Source organism: Lycorma delicatula, chromosome 11 (genome assembly GCF_047948215.1).
Source record: "Lycorma delicatula isolate Av1 chromosome 11, ASM4794821v1, whole genome shotgun sequence".
NCBI classification, from domain to species: Eukaryota; Metazoa; Arthropoda; class Insecta; order Hemiptera; family Fulgoridae; genus Lycorma; species Lycorma delicatula.
In genome coordinates this window covers 52180104-52197671 of record NC_134465.1, presented here as the reverse complement: position 1 = coordinate 52197671, position 17568 = coordinate 52180104, and the positions used below count along the sequence as shown (strand labels likewise).

The window sequence follows — 17568 nt, the reverse complement described above, 5'->3', positions numbered from 1 at the left end:
AAAATTGTTTCCCTTGTCCCTATACTTTTGCTGAAACCAAATTGGTCTTCTCCTAACACTTCTTCCACTCTCCTCTCAATTCTTCCTTATAGGTGTGGATGTGAATTCTAAGTCATTGTTGTAGCATAGCGGTTTCACCGATTTTGACGGTGAATTAACAGAGGGCTTTTAGGTATATAACATACCTGGTATGTGGCTCACATATGTAGGTATGGTAGATGGGCATCAATTATTTGATGGAACGAACATCGATAGGTTTATCCCTGCCAATGTTTGTAACTGGAAGGTGGTTGATGGTTGCTCAAATGATCATAGATTGATTTTCTATGAGATTGGTGGTGGCTTGAGTGACCGCTATCGATGTAACGATCCGGTTCAGCAGGGTCGTTTCCTGCACAGGCGTGCGGACTGGAAGAAATTTGTTGATTTATTTTCGACCAGGCTCCGTGTTTTGGATCGGAGTCTGTATGTCTTGGATTTACAAGATCTGGCAGTTGGTTTGTCGGCGGCTTTCCTTAACGCCGCTGAGTGTTCAATTCCCTGAAGTTACGGTCGAGAGAGGATTGCATCATGGTGGAATAGGGAGCCGTCCGGCATGAAGAGGGTGATTTGTCGTTTACGGTGATCTTATCGGAACAGTTCGTTCTGTGATCTCTACGCAACATCTTGCTCTTCCAGTCTACTACCGTGTAAACATGTGTCAACATGTGCATGTAAACGTTTGTGTAGTCCATAGATGCATGTCGGTTTCGAAGTTCCAACAAAGGTTTTTTGTACACGAGCGGAGAGGGTTTAAATCTCGAAATAAAGTTCCATCCGTGTTGATCCGTTGTGTTGAACATGTTTTTATCGTAAATCACCAGTTCGATAGGGATCTCATACTTGTTGCATTCTTCTAAAAACTTTAACCATATACGCTTGTTGAAAATCTTGCCTTCGCTAGTAATCATCAACAACACAACCAAAGGATAGTCACGATTCATTCTTTTTACATGCCGCCAACATCATCGGTCTTCATTTTCACAGTAGTTCACTTTACGACAAAATTTCTGTCGATCGCTAAAGTATTTGCAGCACAGGTTGTTTTGTGGTTTTTGTCTAAATTGTATCGCGTTCCCGTACGGTATACCATCCTCGTAGGTGTGTATGCTTGCCATCGTAACCGTTTATCAACTGATCTCTTTTACAAACACATCGAAGTCTACTCGATACCGCCCAACGTTGATGTCGCTCTCCTTATCAAAATCCAAGAATCCGTAAGGTTTTTTCCAGGCTACACCGCACAGACTTTTAAACCGATCGAATTTCATGTCGGTATTTACGTACTCCTGCATGTGACGTAAATTGAGATCGTCTTGTTTGAATATAAGAAGGAGATTTGCGTTGTCTCATACAAGGTGCTTGACATTGGAATATGTTTGTGTGAAGTAAAAGCTATCGATTTTGTTGTGACGTCCCATCGCAAAATACTTGCGAATATTATTTTGCTTTTCGCAGGCTACATCGTCGGAAAATCATTATCGAATTCGGTTCCGCTTTGTCGGGCGCCATAACATGATCGCTTTCAGAGTAGGCGAAATAACCGATTTCTGGTATACCGGTCATGACACGCTCTAGAAATTTATATTTCGGTTGGTACAGCGATTTAGAAAACACGTAAATATTTCTGAACCTTAAGCCGTCGGGCGAAAACAACAAGTTGAATAGAACATTTGTTTTTCCGAAATTAGACGGTCCGCAAATAATATATCTAATTGTATTCGGTAGAAGAGGACCATGACGAGGTTTTTTTCCTACCACACCCGGCTCCTGAATATTCGTCAAAGTTTTGTAGCATAATATTACCGACCTGTTGACGTTCCAACCTCATGTTTATGACTGACCAATTCACCGTACCAAATCCGTCTTATTTATCCAACTGTTATGTTTTCTGTCGAACCCTTGCTACTTTACAAATAATCGCATTTCTTTTTAAGACTTTCTCGATTAAATACACGTTATTTTTAACGTTGGTTTTACCGAGCTCTTCACTGTAAAATTTACCACTCACCACCTCACCCTTGATATCAATCAACTTGTACGTACACGGTCGGGTATTATCGTGAACCTTACGTACGATAAATATTGCGTTCGACCAATTCGGTAAATATCCTTTGGCAAATGTCTTTAAATTTGCTTATACGCATTCGATCGCCGACATTGAATTTCGGTAAAGTAAGCTTTCGATAGAGTACTGTGTTCAATCGCTGTAAAACAGCGGCTTGGTTTCGCTTGTTTGCATCTTTCGGTTTCATTCCGATAGTCCGATGGTGGATGTTGTTATATTTTGCAATCAACTTCGGTAGTAATTCTAACCACTTGTAAGTACCTTGTTCGGTAAATTTTCTCCACATCTTTTTTTTCAGTGTTCGATTAAATCGTTCGACTATCGATGCTTTTTTATCCGAATGTGTAAAATAGTGATTTATATTGTACGAATGTAATAGTCGTTACAAACCGACGGATTGTAAAACTCTTTCCCCAAATCGGTTTGAAAATGACGCATCTTGTGTTCATCTAATATGAGTTTGAGAGCCTTAGCGATCTCCGTACCGGTTTTTTTAAATGACGAATGCTAGTTTAGAAAAACAATTTATCATCGTCAGTATAAAACGATAACCTTTGTTCGATTTAGCATATGGTATCATTCTCTTCAACTAACGCGTCTTGTGGGGTAGTTTCGTCGCACTTGACGATGGAGCTCTTTACCTATTGACACCTTGACGTTCATTGTTGCACTGACCGTATTTCTTGTGTTTGAATAGGAATAGGAAGAAAAGGATCTTTATTTCTTTATTTTTTTTTTTATTTTACCCGCCTCAGCACTCTTATATTCCGGCCGTATCGATAAAATAGTCAAATCATTAATTGATTTACAATACTGTAAATCGAATTATGATTTAATCTCAATTATCGATTCGGGGGGGGGGGGGTTAGGGTTAGGGTTTAGGGACCGTTTTAAATTTATGGATGTTTTTTTTTTCTTAAAAAAATTTACAGTTTTATGTGTTTGGTGGTTATCAAATTGTTCCCACATATTTACACATACACTATAGTCTATGCATCTTACTCGTAGACCATCACCCTCATAAATAAAGCCTAATAAGGCTAGTTTTTTAGGCGTTTGAGTCGGTACAATAGACAATTTATTATATAAGATAATCGGCCATTTTGGAACAAAAATCTTTCTATTACCGATTCTTGTAATAGTGTAAAAGGTATTAAGTCTAAAAAACCACATCCATTGTAAATAAGAGTTGGAACAACAGTGGTAAAAATTATTAAAACTGAATAAGGAAAAAATATTTAAAAAAACAAGGAAAATAATATTATTTTCCTTGTTATTGCGTTTTAATAACTACATTAAAACTGCAGAAATTGATAACGAGTTTTAACAGAGACTCATATGGCAATTGTGATAACATATAATATAAAAGTGCTTTTAACGGAAACGCCTACACAGATATCAAGTTTACATTATTGAAATTGAAGTAAACGTTATGTACAGCATTTACTGTTAACATTTCATCGCGTTAAGATGCAAAACGTAAGAGAAATCTGTTTAGCAATAGCCGCACTTAATGATGTATATGCAAGACTCTTGCTAAATAGCGACGATGTAGAGATGGTGTACATTGGGTGCATGGACATCATCCATTCCGCTAACCGTATAAAAAGGATATGTTATCGAGTAAGGCGGGAGATAGAAGAAGAAAGGACCGTGACATCTTCACCTCACCAACACCACAACGATGACGTCTTCCTTCGCCAAACACCACCTCCACCACGGCGGCCACGTCGAAGACCACCTTCGCCTACAATATTAACATTGCCGTCATCATAGTCGCTGCCGTCGATAGTACAAGCACAACCACAACCTTCATCATCATCATTTACAGAAAATCCACGATCCGTCGCAGATACAGGTGAAAACACCACCGACCATTTGAACAGATGTCCGATCTGTTTGACAGAGCCAGTATCTGTTCAAATGGAAGGATGTAATCACCGGTACTGCGACGGATGGGCAGGTATGCTGATTGTCAATGATGGAAGGTGTGCCCTCTGTCGACGGGATATATCAGTTTACTGCCCGATAGAAAGGTATGTAATATTTTTCAAGTATGGATATTATGTAATATTTTTTAAGAATCGATATTATGTTTCGGGTTATAATTACACGAATGGGAGTAAAAATTAGGTGTTGAATATTGGTGGTGTAAGGGGATGGGGGTATGGTAATTAAAACAGCATTTATAATCGAGTACCAAGTGAAAAATTATTCAGTTCTTAATAAATGCCATCAGCATCATCTCCGGTTTACTTGTCGTGAGTGGTGATTACTAAAATAGTCGATAGTATCACAACCCTCAAAAGAGAAGATGATACTTTTGAAACATATGTTTGATAACTCACAGGATCCACCATATGCGTATTATTTTGTGGGTTACAATAGACAATTTCTTCGGATTATACACCGAATATCTTCCGATAGATACAGTTTTATATTTATTTTTACGTGGAGTAAATATAGTACATTTGAGTGATGTGTGTCCATATGTGAACAGTCCATTCGGTTATGTTTCAAACATAGTCAATGCTAGTTTACGTTTGACCACACATCTTACTAAAATGGATTATATTAATCACGAATTTAAATTAGAAAATGGATCTTCTGTTAACGTAACGGTGTGCAACGATGGAAGGATGAATCCATCAGCGTTAGGTGGTGATACTACTAAGTACATTAAATTAAAATTCTAGATTAAGGTTGTTTTTCTTTTTGTTTTTTTTTTTAATAGAATCTTGGAAAATTTACGTTTTCTATTTAGGCTGTCACCATCACCACCTGGTGCAGATACTGTATTCAGAGAGGAATTTATGAATTATTACTCGAATATCTGCATGGCAATACCAGGGAATTTAACCAAATTATTTTAAAATATTTATCAGAAACTTCAATGGAATTTAAAGTATTATTTCTCAGACATTTGATGAGGAGGTATGTAGGGGTTTTTTACTTAAGAAAAAATAACACAAAATATAATTACATTAATTTTTTTTAGTTAAAATAATACATAATGTTTTTTTTTAAATAAAAAAAAGGCAATATATATATATATATATATATATATATATATATATATATATCCGCATGATAAAAAAATTAATAATAGTCATGGTCGTGGGCTACTGGGGGGTTTCGTTTGGTCTCTTTTGGGGAATGTTGTCGCCACTGTTGGGTGGGAGTTTACGTTTCTTTTTGTTTGTATATGTAAATATGAAAACTGTAAAATATATTTAAGATTTTACTACTGGAACTCCGGTAATGAAGGTATTAAATTTCTTGCTCATATTTTAAAAGATTATCAGGTTATTAGCGCGGATCTTAAGCGTAATAAGATCGGAGATAAAGGTGTTAAATATGTAGTTAAAATTCTAAAAGATAGTCAAATTACCGAATTGAATCTTAGTAAAAATAACATCGGAGATGAAGGTGCTAAATTTCTTGCTCTGCATCTAAAAGATACTAGAGTTACTTTTCTGAATGTTAAAGGTAATAACATCAAACTTAAAGGTGCTGAATATCTAAATGAAATTACAAGTATAGACAGATTATTATAACCTTTTAAATCTTAAAAATAATAGTATAGTTCAGATTTTAAACAACAATGAAAGTATGAATATTCCTTATCCCGTTTAATATGTGGTTGAGATATTTAGAGATTGTAAAATCATTAAATTAACTTTTAAGGTAGACCTTATAGGAGTAATTTCTATTGATAAATATGCCTCTGATTTTTTATAAGGTATTAACTTCATTGATCTTGATCTCAGTAGCGTGAAAGAATAAGTATCACCTTTAAAAGACTCTACGATTAGGGAATTTATAGTTTCCTTTAATAATATAAAATCAGAGAACCCTAAATGTTTAGCTGAAATTTTAAAAGAAACTCACATTATAAATATAGATTTATCATATAATTTCAGAGAAACTGATGGTGCTAAGTATCCAGCAAATGGTTTAAAGAACAGTCAAGTAACTCATCTCAAGGAAATATGATCGATTATGAAGGATTAACACTAAAATACAAATAAAGGTAATTTTTTTCCATTCGGGAAAAAATTAATTAACCCTCATGCAAAAGTTACTACTAAACTAAAAAATAACCTATCAAATGCAACTGAATTGAACAGTTTGCTTACTTATTGTAAATAAATAAAAAAACAAAAATCCGTTTCTAGATACACTTTTCAGTAAATATAGTTTGTACGACTTATCTCAATTTATGAGAGTGACGGACAGTAATTAATAACTAAATAAGAAAAATGAATTTAAAAAAATTACTATTAAATCTAAATTCAAAATATTAATCAAAATAAAAAATCCAAAAACAAAAATTAACGTTACCCATAATAACCTTTAAATAATTGCATCTTGACCTAATATAAATCTGAAAAAATAAAAATATAATAAAATTTTCATTTCATTCAACGACAGTGATACACAAACTAAAGGTATAAAAAATTGTGAATTATCATTTAAATTACAGGTTCCTCTAAAACGAAAGAGCATTCGTAATCGCTTATCTTTTGCTATGTTAATTTTAGCTGCATTGAAAACCCATTTCAGGAACTATTAATGCTACAGGCTTAAAAAGTTTTTCTGGATTCTAAGTAGATTGATTAGATGCATCTAGAATTATAACTATAAACGTTTTCCCGAATGAAATATAGATTTTTCCCAATTTTTTAATCGATAATTTTTCATATATTTTCATAATTCTAGATATACGAGGGCTATTCAGAAGTAAGGAACGTTTTGGAATTTTAAAAAACCAAGTACAAGAAAAACTTTTTATTATATACATGTGAAAGGGGGACTAAAATACTACTTTTCAACATAATCACCATACAAATTCAGGCACTTATAGCGGTGGACAAGCTTTGAAATTCCTGTGTCATAGAATTCTGCCGCCTGTGATCTCAACCACTCAGTGACGCACCCATCTTGCACAAAATTTGTGGTAGCCTAGCTTCTGTGAAACAATTTCAAACAATAAAGTCCGTGAAACTTGTGGTAAACATAGAGAAAGCTCAGTTATTGTGAAACAGCGGTTTTCACGAATCTTTTCGTCAACTTTGGAGACCAGATCGTCAGTCACAATGCTCGGACGTCCACTCTTCTCTTTATCGTGAACGTTTGTTCGGCCATTTTTAAACTGAATGCACCACTTCCTGACAGAACTTTCACTCATTACGTTGTTCCCGTACACTTCACACAGTTCCCGATGAATTTCTATTAGTTTTAAGTTTTTTGCCAACAAAAAACGAATCACTGACCGCATCTCACAACTGGCGGGATTTTCGATTGCAGCACACATTTAAAATTTGTATATAAAAAAAAAAACGGGCAGTGCGGAGATTTTCCCGTTGTCACGGCTGGACGCTGACTGAGGTGCCGAGCACGAGCACGCCAATATATACGCGATTGGCGTGCGCCTGGCGGCGTCAGGTGGAAACGTTCCTTACTTTCTGAAAAGCCCTCGTGTATATATATATATATATATAATGACAAAAAATTCATGTTGTTATCTGCAGTACTTTCTAAGATAATGGGTAATTTTTTTTTTGGTCTCAGTCAGACTGGCTTGGAGCAGCTCTCCAAGATTCCCTATCTAGTTCCAGTCGTTTCATTTCTGTGTGCACCCTACATCCTACATCCCTAACAACTTGTTTTACATATTCCAAATGTTGCCTGCCTGCACAATTTTTCCCATCTATCTGTCCCTCCAATATCAAAGCGACTATTCAAGAACGCCGTAAGATGTGGTCTAAGTCTGTCTCTTCTTTTAGCTATATTCTTCCAAATGCTTCTTTCTTCATCAGTTTGTCGCAACACTTCTTCGTTTGTTACTTTATTCACCCATCTGATTTTAAACGTTTTCCTATAGCACTATATTTCAAAATCTTGTTTCGGGTGTGCTATTCGGCATTTTATATCGCACCTGCTTTGTCCATCTTTAGTAATTTTACTTCCTAATTAATAAAATTCTTCTACCTACATAGTCTTTTCTCTTCCTATTTTTATATTAAATGGTCTATCAGCTTTATTTCTGCTACATTTCATTACTTTCGATTTATTCTTGTTTAGTTTCATGTAGTAATTTTTGCGTAGGGCTTCATCCCATGGCATTCATTGTTTCTTTAAATTTTTTTTAAAGATTAAAAAAAAAGAATGGGTCATAATTATAGAAAAACATGATTTTTAGAAAACGGGATTTAAAAATTACAAAAACGAGTTTTTTTAAGTTACCTGATTTAAAATTGCCCCGCTTCATAATCTGAATCACCAGTGTTAGCTTCCTGATCTTGTGTCTTAGCTTTTTATTTCTGCTTGTCTGTCAATTCTTTTTTCCATTCTGAATGAAACAAAAAATTACCCATTATCTTAGAAACTACTGCAGATAACAACATGAATTTTTTGGTCATTATATACGAGTCGTTTAGTTTCATAACCAGACACATCACTTTTTTTCGAAATTCGGATTTTTACAGTTTTAGTATCTCTATAACATTTTACATCATATGTGAAAATAATTTTTTTCAAACGTAGACACATCGCTTTGTAAAGAGGTTTTAAAATGTATGTTTAGTTTCATAACCAGACAAGTATCAGCTGCTTTTTTTCAAAACCAGACACATCCATTCACAGTGCTGCGCTCTACAACAGTTGTGAATTAGTTGTCGGTAAAGCTCTTGTTTTTGCTAGTCAGTTTCAGTTAGTCACAAGTTAAAAGCCAAAGCGTTTTATTCAATTTTAAAAGAAAAACGTTTTGACGTATTGACAGTAACATTTGATATGCAGAAAAATCAAGTGCTACCGAAGGTCCCAGACCAAAGCGCTTATTATTCACGACAGATTTACAATTACAATCTCACTGTAGTTTTGTGTGATTCAGAAAGCAGACAAACTAACATAAATGCATTTATCTATCAGTGGAACGAAAGTGAACATGAAAAAAGCTTTACTGAAATATGTTCAGCTGTATGCCATTGTCTTTCACTCATTGAAATTCCGGAGCACATCAAAGTTGTCCGCCTTGCGTCAGATGGGTGTAGCGGCCAAAATAAAAATCATTTTATGATGGGAATGCTTAGTGCCTGGTTATTAAATAATGCTCCAAAAAATATTATATTAATTGAATATATTTTTCCTACGGTTGTACATTCGTTCCTACCACCGAATAGAATTTTCGGACGAATTGAAAAGGTAATTAAAAAATTCAGCATTATTTTAGACGCAATCGAGTACACAAATATTTTTTCCCTCTTTGGAACTGTAATATCTTTACTCTATAAGGTTTTTGATTGGAAGCAGTCCGTCTCTGAAGTAATGCACCCTCCTGGTCAATGGGATTTTAAATTTAATCCTTCGAAACGGTTGTTTTTTTAAACTTAATCATAAGAGAGATAATGTCCTCATAAAAGGTAAAGTTCATTATAGAACAGAAGAAGGAGTGTGTAAACGTTCAAAAACATTTAAAGACATTGTATTTCCAAAGATAATACCAGCTGGTAAGGCCGTACCACAATTAAAATTAGATGATGTTAAGAAATTGCTAGCAAAACACTTCAGTGAATCCTGGGTTGATTTAAATTCTTTAAAGTATTATAAGAATATTATAGAAAATCAAAATAACAATTTGCGGGAAGATCTTGTCGAGGACGAAATTATTTATTCATGTGATAATTTTAATTGTGAGGTGGATGAATTAATTGTTTAACTTTGTTTTATAATAATTGGAATCTAATGTAAAACACTTTCTTTTATAATACTTATATTGTAAAAATATTACATTTTCTTTTTGTGAACAATGTTTTACTTTCATAACCAGACAAGTCCACATATTAAGTTTCATAACCAGACACATCAATTATTTAGGTTCAAAACCAGACACGTCAAACACAAAATTTCAATTTTCTTGAAAAATAATTATAATTCTTTCCTTAAAATTTAACCAAATAATAGTGAACACGAGACTCAATAAGGTAACATAATTTCAAAGTTTGAGTTCGCAAGATAATGGAAAAAAATGTTTTTTTTTTGTTTCCTGAAAAATGTTCCTATTGTAATGTGTCTGGTTATGAAACTAAACATATATATATATATATCTAGAATTATGAAAAAATATGAAAAATTATCCATTAAAAAATTAATTCCTAATTCTTTTTGTTAGAATCCAGAATGTCTGTCCATGCTTTTTTCTCCATTTCTTGAACTGTCTTTCCGCCTCGGTTACCCGTTCTGCGTCAATCGTTTTTAAACTTTTTACGGTTTAAGAACCCGACTGATTCCAAGATGCAACAGAACTTCACGCTTGCTAATGTTTCCATTATTAAATGTAGACACTGCATCATATATTCCAAACTCAAATGTTTCCTTACACACAAAAATATTCTTTGGCAACCGACTCCAAATTATATGGTTGAGAGATTCACTGAAGTTCTGAGTGAGTCCGTGGAGACATTTTTTTTAACAAATCTTCATCAGATAAACTTTGAAAGGTTTTATTACTTGAAGAACAGACATTGGAAGAAACGTTTTGTGTAAGAACAGCTTTTACTGATAAATTTGCTCGTTATACTGGCAGATATGAGCGTCGTTAGTTGCAAAACAGCTGTGACGCAATTTTTCTTTAAATCATAAAAATATTTGTTAACAAACACTTATGAATTTTATATCAAATGACTGTGAAAATATTGAAAAATAAACTGAAAAAATTTCAAAAAACGAATTTTTTTTACCACTTACCGGATACGACTGCCCTTAAATTTCAATTAATAAAATATATTACTTTAGAAAAATAAAACAATTTTGAATAATATTGTATGTAATCCTGGTTTAAATTCAGATTTAATGAGAAAAATAAATTTACCCAAATACAAATCTTCTATATTAAAATAAAAACTAACTGTAAAAAATTGAATCGGACTTGATATATAAATTCAAACCTAAATTTAAAAACAAAGATGAAATAAAAAAAAAAATAAAGGACCAAAAATAAAATTCAGTAATTTTAGCCAAATCATTAAGAAAAGGAAATTCCTCCCTAATCAAATAATAAAATATATATATATAAAATGAAATAAAGAAAGTACAAAAATAAGTGGCCAAAACAATTACGTAAAAATAAGGTAACATAAAACATGATGAATTATATTAAAAAGACTAATCAAATTCAACAAATTCTAAATTATAAAAACGAATTTGTAAATAAATGTAATAATACATTTTTTTTATATTGAATAATTCAATATTAAAACAAATTTAAAGCAATTATTTAATTAAAAGCTAAATTTTAGATAAATAATTCCCACAATTTTTTTTTATAATTATTTTTCTTTAAATATAATTATAATAATTTTATTACATAAATGAGCTTGGTTAATTAATAAAAATAACTTTATAGTATTCTTCCATCTTAAATAAGATTTATTTAATTTAATTAAATATACGTTTAAATTAAGATCTTATTTATTTATAGTTTTATATTATAATAAATTCTTTATTGTATTATATAAAATTAAGTAATTTCTACAATTACTACTAATAATTTGATAGCAATTACAATCGGGTAGAACAATATATATTTATTAAAGAAATTGAAATATTCGAAAACGAAGGTAAGAAAAGTTTCAAAAGATATCAAATATACTTTTTTTTAAGTATCAATAAATAATTTAAGTATCAATAAATATAATTTGTAAATTTACAAGCAAGTGGTGTAAAATGTATTTACTATATAAATACAAAATGTCGAAAAAAAGAATAACCAAAGTTTCGATCATTTTTAAGTATTCTTAACGTCCTTTATCGTTACCGGTAGAGGAAAAAAATGAAGTTTATCGTAGAGATTTAAAAATATTTCAATAGGTTTGTTTGTTGCTAGGCAATTTAATTAAAAACGTAACGATACATTTATTTTTATTTCAGAAAAATTTAAACGGTATTAAATAAAATTTAATGAATTTAATTTGCGTGAATTTTTTAATAAAAACAGAGCCTAGTCGTACCATTTTTAATACTTAACTTTTTTACATTTTAACATTTTTTGTTGGTTATTATTCGAAATAAAAAAAAGGCTGTTGTCGTAGTTATTCGTTATCGTGTAAATAAATAATTCGTTGATTATATTTTATCCAAATGCGTGCTTTAATGCTTAATTTTAAAACAAAAACTTTAACGTTTTGTAATTAATAATGTGTTACAAATAAACGAGTTTATTTATTAGAGTTCAAAAAATCCATTGAGGTGAATAATTCCAATAACGATTCAATCCAGGTAAAATAAAGCCGGGTCAAGAAGGCCTTTATAGTCTCGTCTAAGCCACTGCACATATTTTTATTAACAATGCTAATACTATAGTATTTGTATTATTATTAAAAATATGGCTCTACGCTTCTAAATGTAATTTCTCCAGTTATCATTAAGGATTTTAAAGAAATTACAGTCAAGTGGAACAATATGTGTATTTCAATAATTTCCAATCCTTTACAAAATTCAAATTAATTTGAATTAATCGAGATTCACTACAGAAACTCAAAGGTTGTGCACAGAAATATGAAATGTAATTTTTGAAAAATGCCTGACTGGTATTCAAACCCAGGACCTGCTTTTTTGTTTTAATAGTTTTTTTTTTTAAAAATTGTTTAACTAATAAAGTAGTAAACCAGGCGTCGTAATATTTTGTTTTTCTTAATTAAGCATAAACAATTGTTTATATTTATAAAATAATGTTTATTTAACATCAATAAGATATTAATCATCTATAATTTTACTTACATTATAATGATATATGGTAAATCAAAATTTATCAGTCATGTAGAATGATATTTAGAATAATTAAAAATATTATTTTACTTTTTATTTATATTTATATTTATGAATTTAAAATCTTTTAGTTTCTCACATATTGCTGTTACATCCAGCCAAACCTAAACAACGATTTATTTTTTATCAGTAATAAAAAGAAATGATTTAGTTTTTTTTAATGTATTACTGTTGATATTATAATAGAATAAATTTTAGTAACAAATTCTAAGAAATACAGAAAAGAATGAGTGAACAAACCAGTTACCTATAACTAATAAACATAACTTGTTTTCAATTATATAATCAAAATTAAGAAAAAAAATTAACAAAATAAAATCGTAATGCGTATCTTTTATAAATTTGATTAATCTTTGAAATACTAACATTTTTGTTCAATTTTCTTAAATAAATTTGTATATAACTCAGAACGTTGTGAAATAATTATTTTGTTGAATTTAATGTAAGTAAAAAAATAATAAAAATTTAAAAAAAGGCCAGTAAAGGATGTTTCTATTTATGAGGTAATAAAATTTTTAAAAGCAGAATTATAAAAGCAGTAGTAGTACTTTATATAATAGGTTTTAGAACTTAGTTTGTAAAATCGTTACAGATCGCACTGCTGTACATTTCATTATTTATTAAAAATCATATATATTTTTATTGTATTTTTAGTGTTTTAAATCTAATCGTATTGGAATCATTTTAATAGTTAAATAATTTTTAATATAATTTTCTTTACTACAAATCATTTTTATTGAATCGCAATTAGGATAATATTTAAAATAAGGTAACTTCTCGAATGGTTCATTTATAAAATTTCTGGGCGGGTGTGTCGGTGTAGATCTTACCGTTATCGCTTCTCGGCCTCTTGGCTAAGATCAAAGTGTAGTATCTGTTCTTATCAGCTTAATATCTGATACGCCCGGCATCGCTGGGCCAGAATATTAAACTGATTTTTGGAAAATGACGGAGTGCTAGGGGCTTGCTCCACCTCTGTCGCGGGTTGACCCGGTATTGCAGTACCGCCGGGACCGGCCCATCTAATTTAAAAAAAACATTATGAATTTATAAACAATCTGTTAAAACCGCGGGCGGGTATTAGAAATGAAAGTCCAGCCACTAAAATTTCTTTAGAAATGGCATTATTAAAATTAGGTCAACAAAACAATTAACTTGATTGTGTAAGCCCACCTATTTCCTAAGCAAATGCTGTTTTACAGTTGATTGCAGGATTTTTACGCGCGCAAGATCTCTTGAAAAATACTTCTATTAGATTAGGCTGCGAAATAAGAAATTAGCTGGGGCTGTGTCGAGGCGCACGCGGGGGGGTTCTAATGTGAAACGTTATCTTGGATGAAGTTTCTCCGAGGTTTTTTTCTATTATTTGAATTTTTTCTTTTTTTTGCCCACCATTTTTAATTTTGAAAAACTAATCAAAAAGTCTGTTGTATAACAAATTTTCGTCGAAAATGGACTATCAGAAAAATATAATTGGGTGAAAGGGTTAATGAAAAATAAAAAAAGGAAGATAAAAATAATCGAAATAATACATTTATAATTTGATCAGATATTTATTTTTTATTCAAAAATAATTTTTTCACATATGAGTATTAACTATAATATTAAATGTAACTAATATTAAATGTTAAATTATAAACAAAAAAAGCCGTAATTTCTTTATTTAGAAGTTGAATTTGAAATATGCGCGTGGCTCGACTGTGAGGAGAACTCGAGCAAGCGATCGGCTCATTTCGGGTGAGTTCGTGGCTTCTCACCGTCCTGTCTCGAAGACAAGTATTTATTTCGAATAATATCGACAATTTTATTAAACATCGGTCTGTGATATGAGAAGTAAGAGACATAAGGTATGATAAACAGCGGTAGAGTTGCCGTCGACGTCGTTCACTGAGCGCGCCGTGCCAGATTTGCGACGCTCCCGAACCTGTGCCGCTCGCTTGGTACCGGCGAGCTGACCACGTAAGTTATAAAAGGACACCGCATTACGTCTCTATATCTCACTGCAAGGGAGTTATTAAGGCAAGACAGAACAGAAATTTGTAGCGTAAAGAAAAGGTCTATTAGTCTTGCCTTTACTATTAGACCTTTTCTTTACGCTACAAATTTCTGTTCTGGTACCCGTATGTTTTGGTGTGATTTTAAAGCCGTTTCATGCCAAAAACTAATCTTAAGAATGGTCAGCCTGCGCTGCTTACCTGTACATTTACACAGAAAACAGTGGGCTTTTTCGAGAAAAAAAATTTCATTATTACTTTCTTATTAAGAAAGTTCCTACTATTATTTGAATAAGGATCTAAATTTTGATATGACCAACCCTTATGGCAAGGATGACCAAATATGGGGCGTATATGCTAAACATGTGAAACTTCTATCACATGCAACCGTTGTTGTATTGAGTAAATTTTAACTTTAAGGTGGAAACATTTCCATCCCCTACTTAGCACCGGTGAAATCTACCTCCGCTTTCTGGCATGCCCAAAGGGATTTTTTTTATTGATGTAAATAGGATCTTCTGTTAAAAGTCATCCCGGTTAAAAAATCATATGATTAGTTAACCATCAGTAACATAACATCAAAAAAAAAATTTGCAGTTAATTGCTACATTTTATGAACTTAAATGAAAATCTTAAGGTAGTTTTTCTCATGTTATATAGCTCATGCACCACTCAAGAGATGTAACAAGTCGTTTTAAAGATAAAAATAAATTCTTGTATGAAACATTACCTACCTAATTAAACAAATTATCAATACATAATAGAAGTGCTTGATATGTTTTTGAAAATATTAAATTAGTATAGTATATAGGGTTTTACATACATAAAATTAATAACTTGAATATAGGTTTGATTATTCATGTTAATATTGATTCCAGAGTAATAGTTATTTGGAAAATCAAATGGTGTATGTTACATTCATCATGGATATCTCCTTTATTCAGTGACTTACACATCTAACTTTAAAACAAAGTCCTGGATACCAAGCACACAACAGGGTAAAAGGGGTTCAAATATTACATAGAAATAAAAAATAAAAAATAAGAGAGAAGTAACAATTTTATGGACTTTAATTTGTATACATAAATACATCTGATAAAAATCTTGATTTTTTATTTTATACCTCATTTTTTTAGATTACAAAATAATTTTGTATATTTTTAAACATTAATATAAAAACATGTTTTTAGTTTGTTACAGCATGCTCTCCAGCAATTGTCAAGGCGGTTCCAACTACCTATGTAATAATTCAAACTGTTGCACAAAATCATCTTAAATGACATAGAAATAGCCTCTATAAAATTAATATGTAGCAGTATTTTACCAAATTAAAAAATCTTTTTCTTAAATTGTAATGTAATTAAAAAATTTATAATTGATGAAATACTTAATTTTTGTGTTATTCTCTTTATAGTAATGCTTTTTTTATCACCATTTTATAAAATTAAACAGGAGGAAAATTATTAATAAATAATTTCAGACAAGCAATGGTTGTGTGTTTTGTAAAATTCTGTAAAAAGTTGAAAATTGTGAAAATGTGATACAATGAAATAGTAATTTTTTTTTATAAATTATAATATATTCACTTTTTTGGCTTATATTCACATTCTTATAGCTAAACAGTTGAGTGGTCTGAAGAGGAGGGCGGGAGCGGTCATTGACCCCTTAATTTTTAATAAAAATTACTACAAAATAAGCCTAATTTCTATTAGAGGGCATTTTTAAATTACTTTATATTTATTTAATTAATTGTTATGTGGTACATGACGTACCTCATGACGCCTTTGGAAATCACTCCTCCTCTTCATCCAACCTTAATGACGAAGGTTATAAAATAATTACGATTTTGTTCTGCGTCAAAATTTCTTTGGACAAGCTGTCCAAAGAAAGCTTGTATTCAGCTTTGCACTTTTCCTTCTATGTTCTCTATAGGGATCATCTTCGTAACACCAAGGAATATTCTGTCATCACTGTAGTTCGTTTTCCTTGATACCTCCTATCCATTTCTTTCATGTCCTGTTGAAATCTCTCACTCATCTCTTTGTTAACGACACCCAAAATTTCAGGAAAATAGTCCACATGTGGATTTACGAAGGACCCTTCAAGCTCATTGAACAGCCTAAATTTTTGTACTTCTGTAGCACATTTTCAACAATTGATTTGAAGCTCGAATCCCTCTTATTGCTCAGAAAATTGGTTACTACATCTTTAAAGGTTCCCCAAGGCTTCTTTTTCTGGAACTTCCAGTTGTTTCTCAAAATTACCATCTTTGAGAAGTTTTCTAATGTCAGGAATAGTAAAAACACCCTATTTTAGTTTGGCGGTTGATAAAGACTGGAAATTTGTCACAGATATATTTAAAACATTTACCTTCTTTAGGTAAGACTTGATGAAGTTAGGCTTGATGAAGCAATTTGTCAAAGTCTTAACTTGATATGCAGAGGTGGAAGGAGAACTTTATTTAGATCTACGAGAGCTTTTCGGAACACTTTTTGATTCTGGGTTCTAATGAAGCTCTTTTTGGCCAATCTTTCCTTATCCAATCATTTTCTCTGTCTCTATCCCATTCACACAAACAAACAAGGAAACTTTGTGTATCCTCCTTGCTGTCCTAGGAGCATCAATATTATTTTGAGATTG

At 31.6% G+C, this 17568-nt stretch overlaps 1 non-coding gene across 1 annotated transcript; it reads left to right on the top strand.

Moving 5' to 3' along the window:
- The first annotated feature begins 13768 nt into the window (after positions 1–13768).
- LOC142332687 (U2 spliceosomal RNA) lies at positions 13769–13961 on the top strand. Its single transcript, XR_012758397.1, has one exon. It is a non-coding gene; the product is annotated as a U2 spliceosomal RNA (small nuclear RNA).
- Positions 13962–17568: the final 3607 nt, after the last annotated feature.